Genomic DNA, 23,076 nt, shown 5'->3' with positions numbered 1-23,076 from the left:
ATTTATCTAATTTGTTTTTTTTTATTGCTACAGGTCCCAAGCACGTTGTTTCCTGTTAAACCTAAGTCCACTACTATGGCTGTCAAGCTGGTTGATGATTGTGGAATGTCTTTTGGTTCAGATACTAATGATACTGTGCCCCTAAAGTTTCCCTCTTCATTATTTTTATTTTGAACATTATCTATGCAAAATGTGGATTCTAGAGGTTCATCCAAACCAAATCCAAACATTAACTGTCATTAAGATCAAAGTTTCACTCATTATATGCTTGTAAGTGTGTGATGGAGGAGTCAACCAATTCATCATATATATCCATGCACACATAATAAGTGAACTGGGTCACCCCTTAATATGCTCATTTGCAGAGTCCCAACATGGCCACCTGAACTGGAGTCCATTCCTGACGTGGGTGGTATAACACGCAATAGTTAAACAATAGTGGAACATTTTGTAGCCAAAATAGTATTGTTTCCCCAACCCATAGTGCGGGCTCTACTACCTGTAACTCTGGTGGGGGAAATGATTTTGGTATGAAAGGTACCCTGTCATGGAGCTCAATATGTCAGATGAAGATGGCAAAGGGCAAGTTGTCCTAATATACATTTGCATATACAACTATTGGCAATAATTTAGTAACTAGCGATCAGTGCAGAAGAGGAATTATCATCCATCATTTTAATCTACTATTCCAGCTCTAACAGAAAACAACATTTGAAAGCATTCTTTACTGTATATGTAAACACATAAACGCTGGAGTATATTTTATTCATCTTTCAAGTCTTCATCTCACACTATGCATTAAAACGATGAGACATCATAGCCTGTCTGATAATCTTTGACAACAATTCTAACACTGTCATTGTGGCCACTGGAGAAACATGCACATACTAAGCCCTGACCCACCAAGCTTTTTATCTCAATGTGTACTCTCCACAGGCCAAGCAAATAAAGGGCAACAGATAATTTACACATGAATCAACTTTCTCTGCACAGAAGACACTAGAGACATCTCTTTTTTCCTCTCTCACAGAGCAAAGGAAAGCTAGGTCTGGGCTTGTCTCGCTAGAAATCATACAAGTGAAACAGTGATATGTTTAAAAAAAAAAAAAATGGCACATCAGCAAAAGCTGTTATGAATTCCTGATAAAAATGGCAGCCACAGAGGACTAGATGAATATGTGTCTTCAAACATTTCTGACAGTTAGAATGAGTTTTGATCTCATTCAGTTCAGGTGGTGCCATGCATACTGAAAAGCAGAGGCAATTCTGATCTGTTCCTGATCCAACACAAGCAGCTGACCAACAATTACACATAGCTTTCTCAAATGCAAGCGGTTTAACATATATATTATGCAAATAAAAAGCACAGCATATACAGGTATCAGATCTATTATCCAGAATACTCGGGACCTGGGGTTTTCTGGATAATGGATCTTTACATAATTTGGATCACCATATTTTAAGCCTGCAAAAAATTAAATAAACCCAATAGGATTGTTTTGCCACCTATATGGATCCATGCAGCTTAGTTACCATTAAGTACAAGGTAAGGTTTTTTTAAAAAAAATTAGAATTATGGGCTTATAATGGGCTCTATGAGAGATGGCCTTCCCGTTATTTGGGATAACAGGTTTCCGGATAAGGAATACCACATCTGCCTGTTGCCTTGTCAGAATTATAATCACAAATAAGAGCATTATTGAGGCAATGAAAAGGGGTAAACTAGGATTTAGACTGTAAACTCTACGGGGCAGGGACCTCCTTCCTACTGTGTCTCATACCACATGGCACGTACTCCCTGTGTATTTATACTTATTTATTGTATTTATTATAACACTTGTCCTCCCTGTGTGTAACTGTGTATATTGTAAAATTGTACAGCACTGCTTGTAGTGCTTTATAAATAAAGTTATAGATACATACATACATAATCAGAAAGAAATTAGACCTAAATATATACTGATAGTAATGCAGAAATGATTTATTATTTTTATTAATATACATTATATTAAAATTTACCTCCCATTTGAAAAATATAAAGATATTAATAGACACTGCATTGATCCTTTACCATAGTCAGATATAAGGTTGAGTAAATGCTTGGTGAGTTCAAGTAATTTAATGAAACAGCCTAATAAAAAAGCGTGAAAAGAATCCCGAAAAAGAATCCAAAAAACTTAAAAGTCCTAGTCTTTGTAAGAATTTTCATTTGCTTAGAAATGAAAAAAAAAACATGAAAACCTCTAAAACCTGGAATTAAATGTCATACAGTACAATCTATGGAGACCATGGTCAGCCTGGAGAATAAAAATATACCTTAAAGGGGACCTGTCACCCTAAGAAATAATTACAAATCCTTTTCTATCATATTAGTTGAGCAAAATAAACTTTACTTACACTATATAAATTATTTACATTTTCTTTCCTTCAGTCTTGGGATGTAGAGTGCCATTTTGTGGGCACTGTTATTAAAGGAAGCTTTGTATCACTCCGAAATCTTGTGCATTTGCTAAGTGATATCTAGGAAGTGCTGAATAGAATGTAAAAGCAATTGTAATTAAAAAATCTGAGCTGTCAATCATATATTGCCTGCCCCACCTCTATGCCGCAGGCATAGAGGCGGGGTAGGCAATATATGATTGACAGCTCAGATTTTTAAATACATTTATAACAGGTATGGATTTCAGATATCAGATTTTATTATGGGACTGGGATCCCTGTTCATCAGATTACAGATACAGCCATTCTGGAGTTCCAATCCCACATGTAATGACACTTGCTGTAGACAGGCAAAGCATGGAGGTGACAAGATATATAATGTATTTTAGGATATGCACATTTTTGGTTTGTTTAGATGTTGAGTGTGCAACAAGGTCTCGGAGAAACCATTGCTGAGAAACCTGCAATAATGGGAGTAGAAATCAAGTAACCCCTATGATGAATTATGGGTCCAACTAACAGCTTTGCATTTCCAGTCATCAAATGGCCTGAGATCTTGGACCAGTATCAAGAATATGTCTAAGAGCATTAACCGAACATATCTGAACACATAACAATGTGGATATATGTACTGGCACATTCCAACTCAATTTAAACAAAGTATTTTAATAAAAAACATAAAAAAGTCATCACTTTCCAGGTCCAATTGCTAATCATATCCTGATGCGGATAGTCAGCACCTTTCCAAAATAATTTGGGAAAGGTCAAAGTCTAAGAATTTCTATTAAAGAAGTGGAAAAGCCAGAGGTACTCCGAGCAAGAAAACCTGGGGGACACAATGTAGGTAAAGTCAATGCTTTCCATCCATTTGCAGACCCAGTCTGTACTATTTTAGTCTACAGATTCAACACTTGTATTTGTATACACAATGTAGATGGCACTTCAATGGGAATGTGCTCTGAGAAATTAAAATATTGGGGTTCATTTACTAACACAGATGATTGCTGGCACCAGGCAGTGTCCCATAGCACCTAATTAGCAACAGTGCAAACTAGCACCTATGTTACTAAATTAAAATAGGTATATTTCACTTAAGAGCTGTTTTCATATTGTAAGCACACTCCCACTTCAGACACATGGTGCCATTTTTAAGCTGGTAATGACAAATAACCAAATGTGCAGGTCCAGTGGCTCCACCAAATGTGTGATACATTGCCTTACTACTGGGGATATTTCCTTTCACCTAAATAACACCTAAATATGTGGGAAAAGCCTCAAGGTTAATATTGCCCTACGACACTGCCCTTCCACTTTGAAAGCGGACATCAAGAAAAATGCATAGGCCACTGGAAATTGTAAACTTAAGAGTTTGGAATTCATTCCCAGAATTCCTTTTGTCAGCTGAAACAACAAATCCATAGGCATCACAAGTATTAACATTATGAATACATCATCTTCTTGGGCAGAGCCAGTTTTGTTGCTTCAATAACAAGAGAATAGACTGTACTACAGAATAATCAAATAATTCTATTGATAATAAAACTGTTACATAGTAGTTAAGCTGGGTTGGAAAAAGACCAAAGTTCAACCCCTCCAAAAGAACTTCGGTGTTGCTGGTGATTTCTACAGTATATATATATATATATATATATAAATATATTGGATTAATAAAGGTTTTTTTGTTCTTTTTAAAGTCCCTGTGTGTGCGGCACTCTGTTCTTCATTTACATAAACTTCTGGCCAGCACCTGGGGCAGTTGATTGTTTGTAGGGAGTGCTCCTTTTGTTTCTTATATATATATATATGTACACACACACACTCTTACCAATCTATCTATATACTTGCATATATAAACAATATACAGGCATTGGAACCCTTATCCAGAAAGTTCCCAATTACGGAAAGGCCATTCCCATAGACTCAATGTTAATCAAATAATTGACATTTTTAAAAATGAATTCCTTTTTCTCTGTAATAATAATAAGTACCTTGTACTTGATCCCAACTAATATAAAATAAATCCTTATTGGTAGCAAAACAATACTATTGGGTTTATTTAAATGATTTTTTTTTTTAGTAGACTTAAGGCAGGAGATACGAATTACTGAAAGATCCCTTATCCGGAAAACCCCAGGTCCCAAGCATTCTGGATAATGGGTCCCATACCTGTATACCAATATGTATACTAATTGTAGATTTTAGTATCACAATAGCCTTGGATATTCTGATTGTTCAAGAACTCATCTAGGCCCCTCTTAAAGGCATTAACAGAATCTGCCATTACCACATCTCTAGGAAGGGCATTCCCCAAACTCACTGCCCTCACCGTGAAAAACCACCTACGCTGCTTCAAATGAAATGAATTCCGCTCCTCTAATCTAAAGGAGGGGCCTCTGGTGCGCTGATTGTTTTTATGGGAAAAAAGAACACCCCCCCATCTGCCTATAATCCCCTCTAATGTACTTGTACAGAGTAATCATGTCCCCTTGCAAGCGCCTCTTTTCCAGAGAAAACAACCCCAACCCTGACAGTCTCACCTCATAGCTTAAATCTTCCATCCCCTTTACCAGTTTAGTTGCAGTCTCTGCACTCTCTCCAGCTCATTAATATCCTTCTTAAGGACAGGAGCCCAAAACTGCACTGCATACTCAAGGTGAGGCCATACCAGGGACTGGAATGGTGCAATATCAGACAGGCACATCCAAAACTTTAATTGTAACCATATCCAAAATATGCCATAACTTACTATGACTTTCTTTTTAAGGACCAAATTTCTTGAAAGTACACACTAAGGATGTTAGTTTGAACACAAATTTAAGGCTCAACTACAATTTCTAGCATGTTGCATTAAGAGATCTAAGGACCTCAAGCTGTTATTAAACAAGCAAGAAATTTCCAGTTAGTTAACAAGAGGAGACTCTTGGATGTTCTTGACCAACAACTTTCAAAATCTTCCACAGAAAAATTGGGCGTTCAATGGCATAAGGGCATTCACGTGCAGCCACATGCTCAGTAATATGCACAGTATGCACCCAGTGGCACCATTTCTAACTTAGCATGTAAGGCACATAGGCTACAAAGTTGCTTGCTATATGAAATCTGTGTTGCTAACCCACCCAATATTGTTTATTTTTCCTTTGAATTTGTTTTATTGAAAAATCTATACTGTAGTCATTTACCTATGTTGAAAAGTTATATTAAGGTGATACAACACTATACATATGCTTTTAAAGGTGGATAAGAAGGGACAGCACAGAAAATGAGGTTTGCACAAGGTTGTCACTGCGCACTGTAGTGGGGTGTGGGCAGTCAGAAAAGACTTGAACAATACAGCCATAGATAGACAAACCTTAAGTTTCCTTGTAAGATCCACTAATTATGCATGCAAATGTAAATATGTTTTGCACTTTTAAAGAAAAGCAAAAGACTTTTTTTTTTGCAATTAAATATTTCGGCCCAGCCTCAGTGTGTTAGAAACATTCTCCATTCGGAATATCGTAATAGCTGTTAGTTTTCTTCTCTGCAGCTTTGTGTTTTATTCATGAACGCTCTTTATTATTTCCCATATCATAGCATTTGTAGAGTTTCCATATCTTGGCTGTGGAACAGCTGTATCTGAAAAGGCATGTCATGTTTGGTGGGCAGAACAAAGGTCACTGCGGCTCGGGCGCTTATCATTTCCCGGCTGCTCATGAATGTCTTCCAAGTAGAGCCCCCGCTGCTTTAAAAAGCTTAACAGTACATAAGCATTCCTTCTCACATCTCACATTTGTATCTATCAAATGTTTTCATCTGACTAAATGGCTGAGCATCCATTAAGACAACATGAGAAGCATCAACTTAATGCCAAAAGATCATGACCTGAGCAGAATCACAATTAGGTAATCGGGGACCATCAGGCGCATGAGCTTACATCTTGTGACAATATAAGTATATACTTTGGCTGAATTTAATAAGTTCAAATGAATGTGCGTGTCAAACTGTAAGCATTGTTTTGAGATGCTCTGGAATGTACTTTTTTTAAACACTGAACTAAAGAACATGAATTAAATGTCAAACTTGTAGAATATCCTCTGCGTTTTGAGCAACCCTGGAGTTAGTTTCTAACCAAGAAATTGTATTGTTTCTGAATATTATTGATAGCATTTCTTGAAGCAGAGAGAATATACATAATTCATATTTGTCCCTGTTCCAGTGGAGCTTACAATCTAAGGATTCTATCACACACACTATACTCAATTTTATCAGGAATCATTTAAGCTTGTATATTTCTGCATTAAGCAAGCACTTTAAAGGTGGAATCTATTCCTGGTAATCATATTAAATATTTCTATGATGGCACTCATAACAAAGCAGGATAAATAACTCTTTATTGAAATAATGAATAACTAGTTTGCTGCCTGGAGATGCCTATCACTAATGTAACAATGAATGAGAGAAGAAAGCTGAGTTGAGGCAGAGTAAACAGAGGCAATGAATATTGTAGGATTAAGCAAAGACAGGTCTACGTGCTGTGAATCCCATTTCCCACTTCCCAACCTGACCCGGCAAGGCACCTGTATTTATAGACCTGCACCCGCTCCACCCATCTGTGACGTCACAAAAGGGATGGGGGGCAGTGTGGACCTATAAATAGAAGCTGCTGGAGGTGGAGCCGGGCAGAGTAAGGTCCACCCATGACCTGCAAGAACTGTGCGAAGGTTGGCCCGAACCCGCTCAACCTAAGGGTTTCAGGCTAGCCCGCACAACACTAGCACAAAGGGCTACTATAATGCTCAACCTAACAGATTTTTGGGGTTCAGTAAAAACAAAAGTTGGTATCAGACAATATAAGAATGTCAGGGCACCAAATAGTGCTAAACTAAGGTATGTACCAATTACAGTCCTAGATTTGAACAAGAAACCCCAGCAACAAATGTTCTTCCACACATGTATAATTCAGATACTATATCACAGGTAATTTAATAATGTCTTGGAATGCATAGATGCCCAAATCTCTTGGTATGGCCCTGTCTTATGTAGCCTACCTTGGAAAGACGCTGAGATACATTTTGCACCATTTTGGTTTTGGTGCAGCCTATTTCTATCTGCATTCTCTGGCACCAGTTAGCCAGTTGCAATATAGATTGCCAGCTAGATATTGCCCCACAGAGAAACCATGGTGTGGAAACACAGTAGAATTCACTCTACTGGGTGCAGTTATTGGGCTTCCCAGTCCTATATTTTATATAACCTTCTAGTCTAAGTTTCAGACATGAACCCAAATAAAAACAGAAGATGGCAAAAAAGCTAACTTTAATCTGCACGGATTGTGCCGTTTCCATGCAAATGCATGGGTAGAGATAGAGAGGCATCACATTTGCCAAACTTTGTTCCTACAGTGACAGAAATGCTTTTACAAAGCAATTAACAGGTTTTTCAAAGACCTCGCAGAATCTCTGAACACTAACTAAGCTTGAAATGTGCTAAGCAAAACAGAAGGAATAATTAGGACAACTGTGTACCTCACCAGAAAGAACACAACTTTACAGACCTCAGCGTGCTCGTTTCCATTTGGTATTGGTATAAAGGGACTAGATGCCAGAGATTATGGAATGATCGAATGTTCTGAAGAAGCCAAATTAGCCCTAAGAAATAAACGGATACCACAATCTCTAGTGTCATACCAACTGTTAATCCTTTTGTTGCTCAGAAAGATTTTGCTATGAGCTACAAATGCTACAAAGACTGTGTTTTTTAATCAACCAACAAAACGTACATGAATAATCATTAATAGCAGCTCAAAGTTGCAAATTATTCCATTTGAGACCTTTTCAAAGTCATTAACAGGATTCTAAAGTAAAGATAAAAAAAATCTCATCTGAAAAAAGCAGATTCTTTTGTGCCACTTAATATATGGAAGGAAAATGCATACTTATTCCGAGGAAATCAAACGAGGGATAAACTTAGCATAGGCGAGAAAGAAGTAACATAACTCTGAAACGCTCAAAGCCATTGATTTAGTCAGGAATACAAAGGACTTTTTTCCTTATTTCCCATTGTCTTCTGCTTGCCGGATCATTAATAAACAAGACTTAGTCGTCTATCTTTGGTCTTCACATCCAAAAATATACAATTGTTTTAGAAGTTAAAAATAATTTTCATTTGTATTTGTCTAATGTAGAAAATCTTGAGACTAGTGAGGGATTTTCAGGTTATGGCTCTCAGCTAATGTTGATGCTGGGAATTACTGCAAACACACAAGCATTACATCACAGTTCATGAAAGGTTCTTAGTATTTATTTTAACTGCAGCCTATATTTCAGGTGAGTTACACAGCATGGCAGGCCCGGACTGGCAATCTGTGGGTTCTGGCCAATGCCAGAGGGGCTACTATAAGATGCCACAGACAGTCACTATTTATTGGGCTGGTGGGGGGGCTGTTTGGGCCTCTGTGTACTTGGAATGCCAGGGCCTATTCTGACTCCCAGACCAGACCAGTAGCACGGTCTCAAAAAAACCTGCTCCTTCCCTTCCATTCCTGATGCCCTTCATGCTTCCTTGGCATGGAAAGCTATTTGGACATTAGATGCTTTAACAGCAAATAAGGCAAATTTGTTTCCAATAATCTGCTATATTATTCTATATAATATGTAGTCAGCAGAGCTTTACAGAGAGCATATGTGATCCATATTAGAACCTATCCCACCAGAGCCTAAAGTCTAAGATCCGTATCACATTCACACACTATGGTTATTTTTATCAATACCCAGTTCACACGCCTGTATGTGTAAGCATGGGAAGAACATACAGACTCTATAGGTACTGCCCTGGTTGGAATTTAATCTAGGACCTCAATGCTGTAGGGCAGTAGTGCTAGCCAATACAAACACAAACAGGCATACTACAGATGTACAAGCACCCAGAACCCTCACTCTTTGGGTGGATAACCTTATTTTCATTTGAGAACTTCAACATTTACTTTGCCACCCAAAAACCTCACTGAGATTGAATAGGCCTGAGGCTTCCTGAATGATTCTCTGCCTTCTACTTAGGAATGTTTTTGGTGTCAAATAATGCCCTGGTCCCAAGCATTATTACCTACCTATACTACATTTTTTTATGTACTAAAACATCCTTCATAAATAGGTGGGACCATGGGTCCATCTTTCTTCCTGTTGTTCAACCATGCAGTGAAACAAGAGGGTACCGTAAAAACACAGCATTCAACTTATATTCCAGAAGTATAATCACCAAAAGACAATTGCAATAGTTGTGTATAAGTGCTAAGTATCATGGCTACAAAATGAAATACTTTTCTGTAACCCTTAAGATGCTGTATATATTTATACACACAGACATTTTGGTAATAACATCACTTCATAATTTGTATTGCCATGCCTCAAGTCTGCTAAATACTAAATAAACCCAATAGGATGGTTTTGCCTCCAATAAGGATTAATTATATCTTAGTTGGGATCAAGTACAAGGTACTGTTTTATTATTACAGAGAAAAAAACATAAAAAATTGGAATTATCTGCTTAAAGTTGAGTCTATGGGAGATGGCCTTCCTGTTTGGAGCATTCTGGATAATTGGTTTCAGCTAAAGAATCCCATACCTGGATCATAATTTTATATATATATATATATATATATATATATATATATAATCATTGAGTTTATTATAACAGTAAGGTTATTCATTTGATGTTCTTAATTGCCAGTATATTGTGCGCAACATTATTATATTTATACAATGTCAATTTCTCTGATGTTTTGCATATTTCAGAAAGTTTTCTATTGTCTGGATGTTTCTACCAGCACCTAATGCCTTCGCTATCCAGGTAATCTGAGCAGGAGCATTATACACGCTTTGTTAGAGGATAACATTAGCAGATATATCATGCTTCATTTACATCCAAGCAAACCTTTGTATATTATTATAAACGGTGTTGTTCCCGAGAAGGCAGTGCTTGGTGTGTAAATGTAGGAGGACTACATGGTGTTTTTAATTTCAGTACCAATCATATGCAGACAGTTATGCTTTCTGAATGCCTTTTGAAGCACAATGGAGAAAAATCGTGCGGTGTTTAGGGAAAATAGCCCCTTTGCCAATATAGTCTTTCATTTATCCTGTGAATTGTTCATGCCTTCGCCACCTTAATGAGTCAATAAACAAATTAATCAGAGGCTGCCCTGGATGAATGAGTGCCTACTACCTAGTGATGGAACGGTTTCAACAGATACCTTGCTGTTTACTGGCAGCAACCTGCCAAATCCAATATCTGCATTTGCATCTGATCTCCACCTGATACCACTGCCAGTCGTGCCAGTTCAGCCAAGAGCATTTATTTGCACTGCAATATTTTGCAAACTGACAACAATGTAACATTCTTGATCTTCATGGCATCTGAAATTAAAGTGCACTTCCCACAATATTGTACTTTTATTGCATGTCCTGCTTTTATATGAGTGATTGTTAAGAGAAAAGATACAGTGCCCATTGAGTACAGGAAAGAAACCCTTTATATTTTCTATGTGCTGCTGCCATTTGTGGAATTACTAAGGTCTATGAGGAGCACATTGTATTGGAACCAGCACCCTGATGGGCACATTTTGGGGGGACAGTTCCAGAGACTATGAATGCTCGGTGCTGCATTTTCAAATAATAGGCACCGGTCACTTGGAAAGATCAGGTGTTTGGCGGCAATACCCATTCACTTTAAATGGGCTGGGATTTTGATTGTTTAGTGTCTGATCCAGCGAGTATCGAAACATTTGGATGGCAACATAAGAAAAAAAAATACCACTGTTTGTACTGCTGGATCATCCAAATCAGTTTGTCCCATCACACTTGTTTTCAGTAGCACAAATATGTAGTGGTACAGTAGCATTATTAGACATAAAACTCAGACTAATACATAATATAGTAATGATTTATAAATATATAATACAATTATTATTATCTATTATAATACAGGAAATCAGTTTCTAATATAAACAATTAATATCTGACATTTACTTTTTTGTCTGTAAATAAATAGTGCTATATTATCTATTATATATATATATATATATATACAGTATATATATATATATATATCCAGGCAATACAATTAACTAGAATTCAAACATGTTTTAAGGCTTAAATATGATGCTCCATGTAATAGTAAGAACCCACCCTTAGAAACCCCAGGGCAAAGCATTACCGATCATAAACCCCATATCTGTTCTAAATTGTAGGTGCCTCTTTATAATGGAAGTTTGTTCTATTGCTCAAGCATGTAGACTAATAGGAGTGTGCTAAACACCATTTAGAAACACTGCATATCTACATTATTTTATCTAAACCAGCAAGTGTGACATGTCCTACTCTTGGCACATCACCTGGTACTCTGCTGGGCAGCAATAGAAAGGGTGGTGTAAATGTGTCCTTGGGTGAATTCCAACTCACACCAAGCCTGTGCCACTTCTTCGTTTCTTCCCCACTCACTTCTGGCACAGGAAACCCTGTCCATGTGTCACTGGGTTACAGACAACATTTACTCTCTGCAACCAGCCACAACCATAACACCCTTCACTACTGTATAGAGATTCCTGATAAACACCTGATGAAGGCAAATACCCCCGAAACGTGGTTTGTTTAACCCAATGAAGTACAGGAGCTAGTCCCTGTCTGTAAAGGCTTTGGGTGCTGGTAATTTAGCTTGATACATATGGGGTAGTGTCATTCTCAGAAAATACTGAGCAGCAGGCATAAATTATTGAGGCCTGGGTGTGCATGTGAGGAACTCTTTGATTTATCCATATTTAATCATTTTAAACTTAAATGTATATTTTAATTATTCAGGTTCTCTTTATTTAGGGAACTTGTGTAAGTTCCAGGTAGATAAATGATTTTCTAGTTCATGTTTTACAGGTATCTTCTTTCTTTATAAGCCTTTAATAAGACTGTGTATAAGAAGATTATTAGTAGTTTAGGAACAAAGTAGGAATTAAGAAAGCTATTTCCTGGGTATTCAAACATGTTCAACATGAGTCTGCAGAGACGTTATCTATTTATGCACTACCAGATGACACAAGGCTTTGCCTTCAGCACTACAACATGGAAACAGATTTTTGTTATTTGGTAGGTGTTATTCCAAGGCATCTTTTTACTAGTCTGGGCTGCCATTAGTTTCGGAATTGAGAATTTGCTTAACATTTGATTTTCATAATTTTACACCATTAGATGTAATTCACAGTCACCACATTTGCACTATTCTGTCAGGCAATTACATTTTTTTTGGGGGGGGGGAACTAAACCACTTGGCATATTCTGCTTTTTCTAGGAGCTGAAGTTCTTTAGAAGGCAAATGTAAAGCTTAAGAGCAAAGCTACTGAGGCCCACAGTAGGGTTATGGTAGGACAGAGAGCAGTGTGGGAAATGTTTTTGCAGTAAGACAGGATTTAGAATTCTCTACCACACTGTGACCACTTGAATTGCTGTTGTCAGCAAAACAAGCTCCTTACATGAAACTCAATAACAGCACCTTTGATAAAATGCTATGGTACAAAATCGTCAGGCCTACACTGTATGGAGAATAGAGGTTTCACATACACCAGGGTACACAAAAATGAAAATCTTTTTCTTAAAATCTTTTTATTAGCAGTGCGGTGGCTCAGTGGGTAGCACTTTTGCCTAGCAGTTCTGGGGTCCTAAATTCAATCCAGGGCACTATCTGCAAGGAGTGCCTATACTGTATATTCTCTCCATATTCCTCCGGGTTCTCTGGTTTCCTCCCACACTCCAAAACCATACAGGCAGGTTAACTGACTCCTGGCTAAATTGACTGCAGTGTGTGTGAATGTGATAGAAACCCTAGATTGTAAGCTCCAGTGGGACAGGGACTAATACAACTAATGTATAATCTATGTAAAGTGCTGCAGAAATGTGTCTGTGCTATTTAAATAAGAGAAAATGAATAGCTAATAATGATGCTGTGGCCTTCCCACAAACCTAGGTCTTGCCTGGAAGAGTAATTAAGAAGACTGTTACATTTTACCCCATGCTGGCATAGCCCTGTGTTTGTTGTAAGAATGTTATAGGGACCTTAGATTAAAAGATCCACTGGGACAGGGACTACTGACCAGTCTCAGAAAAACATTTTGCTACATAAGTAAAGGGTAGTGAATAAAAAAGTATGCTTAAGTCTGTACATTATGCAATGTATTCCTTGTCTCTGGCATAAAATTCCAAAATACATCTGGCCAAAAACTAAAAGTTTTTTTTTAATGACCCAGGAAAACACACTTCAAAGCCTGTTAGCTTATAAAACTGAAATGCTCTGAGCTACAAAGATCTTTGCCAGTAGGCGGGTACATAATGCTAATGTCAGACCAGGCTGAATAAGCCCCTACACTGCGTTGACCCAGCGTGCTTTTTGGTACTGAAGCACAGAAGTATGCGCTCTGTGTGTCAGCACATTGGCCAACGCGGAGAGTAGAGGACAGATCCTGAGCTTATCCGCGACAATCAGCCTGGTGCGGCCGTAGCATAAAACTTCTATATTGTTTGTAAATGGAGAATTCCCTTTCTTTCTATTGGTTTTCTGTTACTGAACATTCCCTTTACCTGTAAACCACTGCACTTCTCCCATTTTAGTGGCTATCTCCCTGTGACAACTTGTTCCTGGCTAGTTATCTGACAACAGTATCTGATGAACTTTCAAAACTTTCCTCTACCAAAAACTGCAGTCACATGATACGTTCCTCCCCATATTGCAATTGCAGGGGGCTTTCCTTCCCCTACGCTGCCATCAGGCACAGGGGCCTCAGTATGAACATCTGGCAGAGGTGCACTGGCAACAAACAGGTTCTAGATCAGGCACCTGAATCTTATGCAGCTAGTTCTGAATATATTTGCCTTCAATCACTATTTTCCTGAATTTAGATATCTTTTATGAAAACAAGCAGAGTGTCTTTGCTACTAGCAGAGGTCATTTTTAAAGGAGAATAAAGATCATTATGTTAATGTTAATATTTTTCCTGCAATTAAAGGTGTCAAGCAGCAGTAGGAATTATTGCAAATAGTCACTAATTACCAATTAACAATACAGAATAACATATTGATTATTAATAATGGTTAATAATCGCTAAGTAATCAGCAGAAAAAAACAAACTAATATGAAACACTATGTACTGGGCTAGATTCAATTAGATGAGACAAACAAATTCAGTTCTAGACCTCCCCATAGATGTTTATAGGGTTTTTATATAATGAGGTTTTTCTAATTAAAGTCTTTGTTTCCAAATGTTGTTAACATACAGTTATTACATAAACCTGCTGAATGGAGAGAACCTTGTTTATAAGTCTAAGCGCAGCAACTACCATAAAGTGAGTTGCACCTAATGCTATTTTTATTAAAGGTGCTTGCACAAAATATGTTCTTCATACTTGGTGCTGCTCAGTCCATCCTGCCTTTGTTCCAAATCAAGTTCTTCTGTGCCTATTTATACAGAGGAACCCAGGAGCTACTGGCACCTCCTGACCAGGCGACAGCTAAAAGGTCCCCACAGTGCCCTGCATTAAACGCTAAATGAATAGGGCACACATGTCACTTGCACGCCAGACACTAAAAATGACCCCAGACAGAGTTATTAGGTAAAAATATTAGGTGGAACTGCACCCAGTTTGTGACGTAGTGCACATGCAATTGGCTTAATTTTGGCAAATCAGCCACAGTGCAATTGCGTCTGATTCAATGTCCCTTTGATCCCACAATAATTAGGATTTTCCCAGAATTTCAGCATTATTGTATCGGTTATTGACTGTTTTATATGTTATTCTGTATGTCCAATGTATGAAACCCACTTATTGTACAGCGCTGTGAAATATTTTGGCGCTTAATAAATAAATGTTAATAATAATGTTAATAATAATTATTCTGGGCTAAAAAGGGACAATGAATCAAATGCCATTGCACTGTATTGTGAGAAAAAAAACCATGGTGGTTGTGCTCAAAACTGAACTTGCACTTGTGGGTGTAAACAAGTAATTCATGGTGCTTTACAGAAATTTGATATCATTCACATTGGCCCCTGCACCAGCTGAGCTTACAATCTAAGGTCCCTGGACTGTACACTCCTTGCAGGTAGTGCTCTGGCTAAAAACAACACTAGGACCCCTACACTGCAAGACCTCTGTGCCACCCTGCTGCCCATCACTACATTACATGAAACACATCTTTGCCAGAGTTTACTGGAAAAAGGGTTTTAATTTTCACAATGTAAAAATGTAAATGTAATCTAACTTATTTCTCCTGATTTAAGACCCACCTGGTAAGGTCAGCCCTTTCAGTGAGCAAACATCTCAGTCGCCTCTGGTGTGGCTGTTATCTTCTTCAACAAGGGTAGACATTTGGCGAAGCCTAAAGCTGGGGCATGAACCCTGACTGAGCTTAAGATATTTATCTGACAGCCTCAGCTGACACTCCACAAACACATTTGCTCTCCATGACCCCTGGAGCATTTGTGATTAATCACAAATGTATCTTGGATCTTGAGAATGAGCTACAAGCAAGGAAACAAAAAAAAAAAAAAAAAGGCTCACTCTTGATCTTGCTTATCGACTCCCGAGAAACAGCATAAAAATAGTAAATAAGGTGATCGATATATTCACACTTGTCAGCAAAAGCAAAAACTTTTTCCCTAAAGCAGCAGATATTGATCATGTAAATGTTTTGGACTTGTGGTCAAACAAAGGACATTAAGAAGTGAATTACAAGAAGGGAGTGAGCATGTCACCAGCAGAAACCATGGCATGATTTATCAGCACTTTGTACCCGGGAATAAACAATCGCTTGGGCCTTTCATTTTGTTGTTACAGAGACATCCTAAATGTTGTATACTGCCACAGCAACACAGATAAGGTCTCCTTCCTACAGACTGGCAGTAAAACGAACTCCATTAGTCTTAGCTAAACCAGTAACACCTCAGTGCTGAGTGGCTGACAGCCTGCAATAAAACTAGCCATTCCCTTTGTGTATACAACGTGCTGACATTTTACTATTGAAGGATACAGTCACTTAAAAGAAGATAAAAAGACCACACATGAAATAAACACATGTAGAACAGAGACCCAGCGCCTCATTTTCACTGGCAGAACCGCTAATGCAGAAAATAGATAAATACATTTACATTGAAAACCAATGCAAAAACTTTCATAATTTTCAAAAATATTGAATCTGTTGCTAAAACCTTCAGAAAACCTGTCATTCCTTTCTCTTTAATATACAATTTATTGTATAGTGAATGGGAGTAGAAGATACGCTGCCTCCTGTGTAATGGCTACGGCTGTTGTGATCATTTAACCAACGTATGTGATTATATTCAAATATTAACAAGAATTGTTTCTGCGTCAGAAACAGAAGAATATATGATTATCTGTACACAATTACACAATGCAATCAGACAAACACAGCTGTCAATTCAGGCCTGTTTAAATGTGCGCTAAGCTCACTTCTAAGAGATGACAAATCAATACAAAATAATTGACTTACTAAAGCCACTTACTTAAGAATATATTATACTTGCCCTTGAACACTACGCCTTTAGCACAGATATTTAACCAAGAAACCCCTCATATGTATCTCAATTTCACTTGGAAAATTGTTCAGATGATATAATGATTTTTTTTTTCCTATATGGAAATCTTTTTACAAAATATGCATTATATTCTATAATGGAACGAATAAGCAGTCACAGCTGCAAATACTTAATGCAGTAGGAATTCTGCAGTCCCAGACTCTAAAAAGAAGAAAAGCTGTATAATAATCAGCATATGACAAGACAAAGGAAGACCATAATGTGATTCATTAAATATCTATAAACCAAAACCCTCTCATATAATAAACACCTTTTATCTTTACAAGGCTTTGTTTCTTTAAGGCTGTATTTGGTCGTTTACATAAATACATAAAATGCTATTGCTGGGTATGCCGCCCATAGGAACATGCCACATTTATAGCTGCAATACAATTTAATGATCACAAGAGAGAAGCAGCAAAATTACTAATTAAACTGTAATAAACATTTCAAAACTTTCACCTTTAAATGAGCTTTTAGTATCATGTAGACATTGATGTTCTAAGATCATTTGCAACTGGTCTTCATTTTAATATTCTATGGTTTTTTTTTTTGGTTCTTTAGCTTTTTGTTCAGCTCCAGTTTGGTATTTCAGCAGCAATCTGGTTGCTAGGTCTTATTTTCCCTAGAAACCAGGAAGGTTTAAACGAGAGATGGGAATATGAATAGGATAGGGCCTGAATAGAAAAATAAGTTACAAAAAGTAACAATAACAATAAAACTGTAGCCTCACAGAGCAATAGCTTTGGGCTCCCGAGATCAGTGACCCCCCTTTGAAAGCTGTAATAATGTAGAAGAGGGTGGCAAAGAATTAAAAAACTATAGAAAATAAATAAGTAAAACTAGTTGCAAAGCTGCTAGGAATAGGTCATTTTATCCATAGCCACTTATAAGTGATACTGGTACTCTAAACACATAGCCATGGTCACTGGCAAATGGATGATAGAAATGCGTGGTCAAAAAATGCTGTGTGCAGGGCGGACAATATAAAAACCCATCACAGAGACATGCCCTGTACATAATGCTTGTATTGCAATAGCGCAAACTCCATCACAGCTTCAGACACCCTTGAATAAAGAATAAAGATTCAGATGCATCTCATTGGGTGGCCATGCTCACAATCAGAATAACAGCTGGAATTTAATTGGCTCTCACGTTGAATTTGATATACAGCTACATTTATGTTGAATTCAGGTTTCAGGTCATTGAAGAGCTGGAGACCTCAGCAAAACTAAAAATCTGATGCAGTTATCAATAGTCAAACCCAACAGAGGGGGGGGGGTGCTGATTTATTAATTCTCAAACCTCCAGGCTCGAGCAATCGCTTACTTAAACTATGCTGAGTTCCTGAACTCCCGTGAGGTTTCTGGATCCGATTACCTCGCTTGAAATAATAAATCAGCCCCTACGCGTACTTCCCACATATGGGTCACAATGTTTCAGCAATAGCACCTATTCATATTATTTATCCATTAGCACCAGGTGAAGCCTTGGAACTACTTTATTGGTCTGCAATCCTCACAAAGCAGGGCCACTACTTTGTTTGTAATAGTGTATTCTTACAAGTCCCTATATGCTTATTTCAGCACTGCAGAATATGTTGTTTCTTTATAAATAAAACATGATATTACTTGCAAACAAAAACTGAGCAATCTAAATGCAACAGTTGGACATCATAATGGCACCTAGTGCTATCTTACACTTCATTTTCCACTTCTCTGTGGATGAGTTGTCAAGAGATTTTAATAAAACATTATAGAAGCGACTTTAAAACTTAATGAAGGCGCATAATGTGCTGCGGAGCATAATCCCAGCCTTAATTTAAATGAGGCACTGTTATAACATATCCCCTATACACTGTTTACCATTTATAATTTATGCTACTTGGTTAAAATCCACTATTTTCTACGATTACTTACTGAGTGATATTATTAGCATTCATTTTTTTTGTATCATACAACTGCTTTGTTAGGATTTACTCAAAGATTCAGTAAAACACAAGATATTCTGCCTTTTATATTTATCAGCAGCTCTTAATCTTTAAGTGCCATCAGTAACCTGTCAAAATATATCCTTATGGAGCTTTGTGAAGTCATCAGTTATATTTAATGGGTGCTCAGTGGTGTCAACTGGTGTCAAATGGCTCATTTACATTTTTGTGTTGTATAAAATAATGTACATCCAATGTAAATTTGAGATAGCCTATATAAACACTGGTGTAACAATAATAGAGGAAGCAGATCCTACAGTAATGGGGGTGGGCCCAGGGGACAAGGGGGTGCATATAACTTTCCACTCCCCCTGTGAGTGGGTGAGGGGAGGTGCCAGGGCGCGGGGAAGGGCTTAGGGCTTGCTACTCTGCGCTGAGCCCCACTGAAGATTTATTTTTGTGGGAAGGGGGGGTTGCAGAGTAGATAAACCACTGTATAGTTAAATAGTTGGTTCAGGCTTTGTGCCTTTATATAGCCATGCAATGCCTTGGTGACCTCTAAAGTGTTACAGGGGAAAGGGGGTTTCAGAATCATTATGCTAATAAAAAAAAACAAATAAAAAGGAAGAAGCGGGTACCAGCAGCTGACAGTTAGGGAGTGTTGCTCAGCACATATAAATACATAGGCACACAGATAAGAAAATATCTTCAAAAATCTTATGACTAAGATTGCTTCCCAATTGTCCCTAGAAATGTTGTTTTGCTGATCACAATACAAATTCCCAAAGATTCTGAAACCTTTAACTGGGTCCCCAAACTGTTTAAAAACATCTGAAGTGTGAAAACGCCTGAGAAAACATATCTTGGTTTGCATACGGTTGCCATAAGCCTGGGAACTTTGACGCAACACGAGAATCCTCATCAGCTCTTCAGGGCACTCAAGTAGGCAGACTGATAGACTGATAGACTTCCATTCAAACAAACAGATGAGTACGTTGGTTTGACTGGATCTCAGCAGCTTTGAGCTGATAAAAACACAAAGGAAATTTGCTAAATATTAAAAGTCTTGATCTGTGGTAGAAAAGCAACTTTTCTGTTGAGATTCAGCTCAATCAATTTTGATTTTGATGATTGATAAATTGGCCCCTTGGTATTCAATAAGGATGAAGCCATATAAATTGAGCAGCCATAGCAAATCAGTGATATCACTTTCTTACCAAACTGCTCAGTAACTCACACCCTGTAAATGGAGTTTAATGAGCTGATTCATCAATTTTTGAGTTTGTGATTTTTAGAGTTTTTTCTACTTTCTATAAAAATGTAAATGTTTGTAGATTTATTAAAAATCCAAATGTGCAAAACACGATCACATAGAAAAAACCCGAAGTTTTACATTTGAGTTTTCTGATTCTTTGCACTTAATGAATATCAGATGTTTGTGCTTTTGATCCGTATTTTGAATATTGTGAATCTAAATCGTGGAAAAAATTCATATTCAAATATTGTTAAATCTCACCCTAAATATCCTGGAACATTTTACGCCATTCAGGTAAAAATGCTTCACCATAGGATGTAGGTGATCACTTGAAGTGGCTTTGTTAGCCTATGTACCCCCCCCGGCTGCCCTTCTTGAACACAGTGATTCAGAATGCAGACACCAATGTATCCAACGGGGGTCACACAGGTATTTGCATTATATTTAATGTGAATAGACCTACAGCAATTGTACCCCTAGTTTTGTTGGAGGACCACAGGTTACCTTTCGTCTACCTGTACATCTTTGCTTCCTATTGTTACATAAACCATACGTAATTCCTGAACATTCATCCAGCATCGCAAAATTATTCCTTGCATGTACTGTCTTAAAAAAAGCAGAAACTCTAATTAAAAGACCTAGACTCATGCTGAGAAGTGATATGAATTTGTTTTTAAAACATATCATGAGCACAGCAGTTCTGGCTCCATTCTATTAATGCCACAAACTAATATTAAGCTGAAGAAAATACATCCTGAGTCTTCTGTACGGATGAAAGATGCTGTTTATTTTTCAAATGAATCCCTACCGAGCCAGAGAGGCATTGAGAAGCGTCTGAAGGCCTCTTTAGCGCAAAAAGATTTAGTGTGCTATCATTTCTTCAATGGGTTTTCTTGTACTTGCATAATATGAGATTAGACAAACTGAAAGAATGTATATTTTTTCCTTTAATAAACAGCAGTTTAGAATTGGTCAAAATTGCAGAGCAGCGTCAAACTGAAACGCTCGTTGCTTTGGATTTTGTTTCGGCTTCCTCACTACTCACCATCCTCAATTCTGATGAACATGACTTGCGAGCTGTAGTCTAAAATAATGTTTTGACATCAATGGTGAAAATGAGCAGAAAATCTAACTGTTCCATATCAAGAAGTATTTTTACTACTGCTAATGTGCCTTAAATACCTTGTTCCACAGATGAGTGGCCTGGCACCTGCTGTATGAGAAATAGCCAATTACTACTCTGTGTCTCTAATTTTCTGATTCAATTAGCATGCTTCAGAGCTTTCCAGTTTAATTGCAAACTACTTCACAGTTAGCTCTCTGATTAATCATTGCCCATCTGCAAGCCATCGGAAAACTTGGTGGAACAAATTTGTGTACTTTGGAATGCTGGGAGATTAGCAAATCAAACTTGTTTTGGTATATAAAGCCTTAATTTTGTTTGCCCTTTTCAGCTGCACTTGTAAGAAGCTCTGTACTGATTAAACAGGAAATCCGGACAATAATATGCTACATTATGCATATAATTACAGTAAATACGTCCAAACTAAAGAAACATGATAGAGGCTGTACAGCAACATGTATGGAGTAAAGGGTCATGGAAGCACATGTGGAACCAATTTTAGATCATTATGACAAAATACAGTGTGTCCAAAACACGTGTGTCTTACCGCTGTGATGTCACAGCTAGCTTCATGTGTTATTGCCCCTTTGTACATGATTTCACAGATATTAGTTTTATCCATTAGAAGAAAAACATTATTTAGGTATCTACACAGAGATGTAATTACAAGGCAAGCAACTAATACAAAAATATTTATTTTGCTTAGGGTTTAAGTGTAGTCTTGCCAGAAATCAACTCATATCCTATTCATTTTGATTAGAGCTTCCTCCAACAAAAATGTTTTTTCTTCTTTGTATTTGGAGATCCTGACAAACTGAAGGGGACATTCTTAACTCAAGTAGACAAGGGCAGTCTCCTACTTAGTAAACTTAATACTAGCGATGCACTGAATTTATAATCGTTGGATGTAGGCTAATACCAAAATTGCATATTCACATTTTCAAGATATTCTTTAAAACTGTATAATTTGTAGAACAAGAAATAAAAAAAAAGTAGAGGGATCCGGCTGAATGTGAACCAAGTCCGGGATTTGGAGCATCCCCATGTTATAGGATCTTCAAATGTAACACAATAAAAGAAAAATAGGACAAATATAAAAAGTAGGTATGAATTAAGGCACTACCATGAATGCTTGTGCCCCCAGCAGTTGCGGGTTTGCTTTCCCTGCTGCTAGACCTCTGTTTCCAGCTAAAATGAAAAAAAAACACCTCACTTTATGAACATACCCTCAGAATCAGATCCAGTGTCCCAACAGACAAAACATCAGTTACCCTTTATCCAGATGGCTCATTTCCATTTACTACACTCCTGCATTGTGAGCTCTTTGTCTAATTTAACTATAAGGGTGAAAGAGTTAAGAGATCTGGCCATGATAATAGAAACAAAGCCAACGAACCCCTTAAAAAAGGGGGTAACAACTGAAATTTTTTTCTTGCAATGCTCTCTCTCTCTCTCTCTCTCTATATATATATATACAGGTATGGGACCCGTTATCCAGAATGCTCGGGACCTGGGGTTTTCCGGATAAGGGGTCTTTCCGTAATTCAGATCTCCTCTATTAAGTCTGCTAAAAAAATTATTTAAACAATAATTAAACCCAATAGGATTGTTTTGGCTCCAATAAGGATTAATTATATCTTAGTTGGGATCAAGTACAAGGTACTGTTTTATTATTACAGAGAAAAAGGAAACCATTTGTAAAAATGTGAATTATTTGATTAAAA

The 23,076-nt window shown here is 37.4% G+C and overlaps 1 protein-coding gene across 6 annotated transcripts in view; it reads right to left on the bottom strand.

Annotated features, from left to right (window-relative positions):
• Window positions 1-23,076, bottom strand: part of fam172a (family with sequence similarity 172 member A) — a 267,655-nt gene that overhangs the window by 25,773 nt on the left and 218,806 nt on the right. The gene's annotated exons all lie outside the window — the stretch shown is intronic.

Source organism: Xenopus tropicalis, chromosome 1 (genome assembly GCF_000004195.4).
Source record: "Xenopus tropicalis strain Nigerian chromosome 1, UCB_Xtro_10.0, whole genome shotgun sequence".
NCBI classification, from domain to species: Eukaryota; Metazoa; Chordata; class Amphibia; order Anura; family Pipidae; genus Xenopus; species Xenopus tropicalis.
The sequence above is the reverse complement of the archived record's forward strand: the minus strand, read 5'-3'. Positions and strand labels throughout refer to the sequence as shown.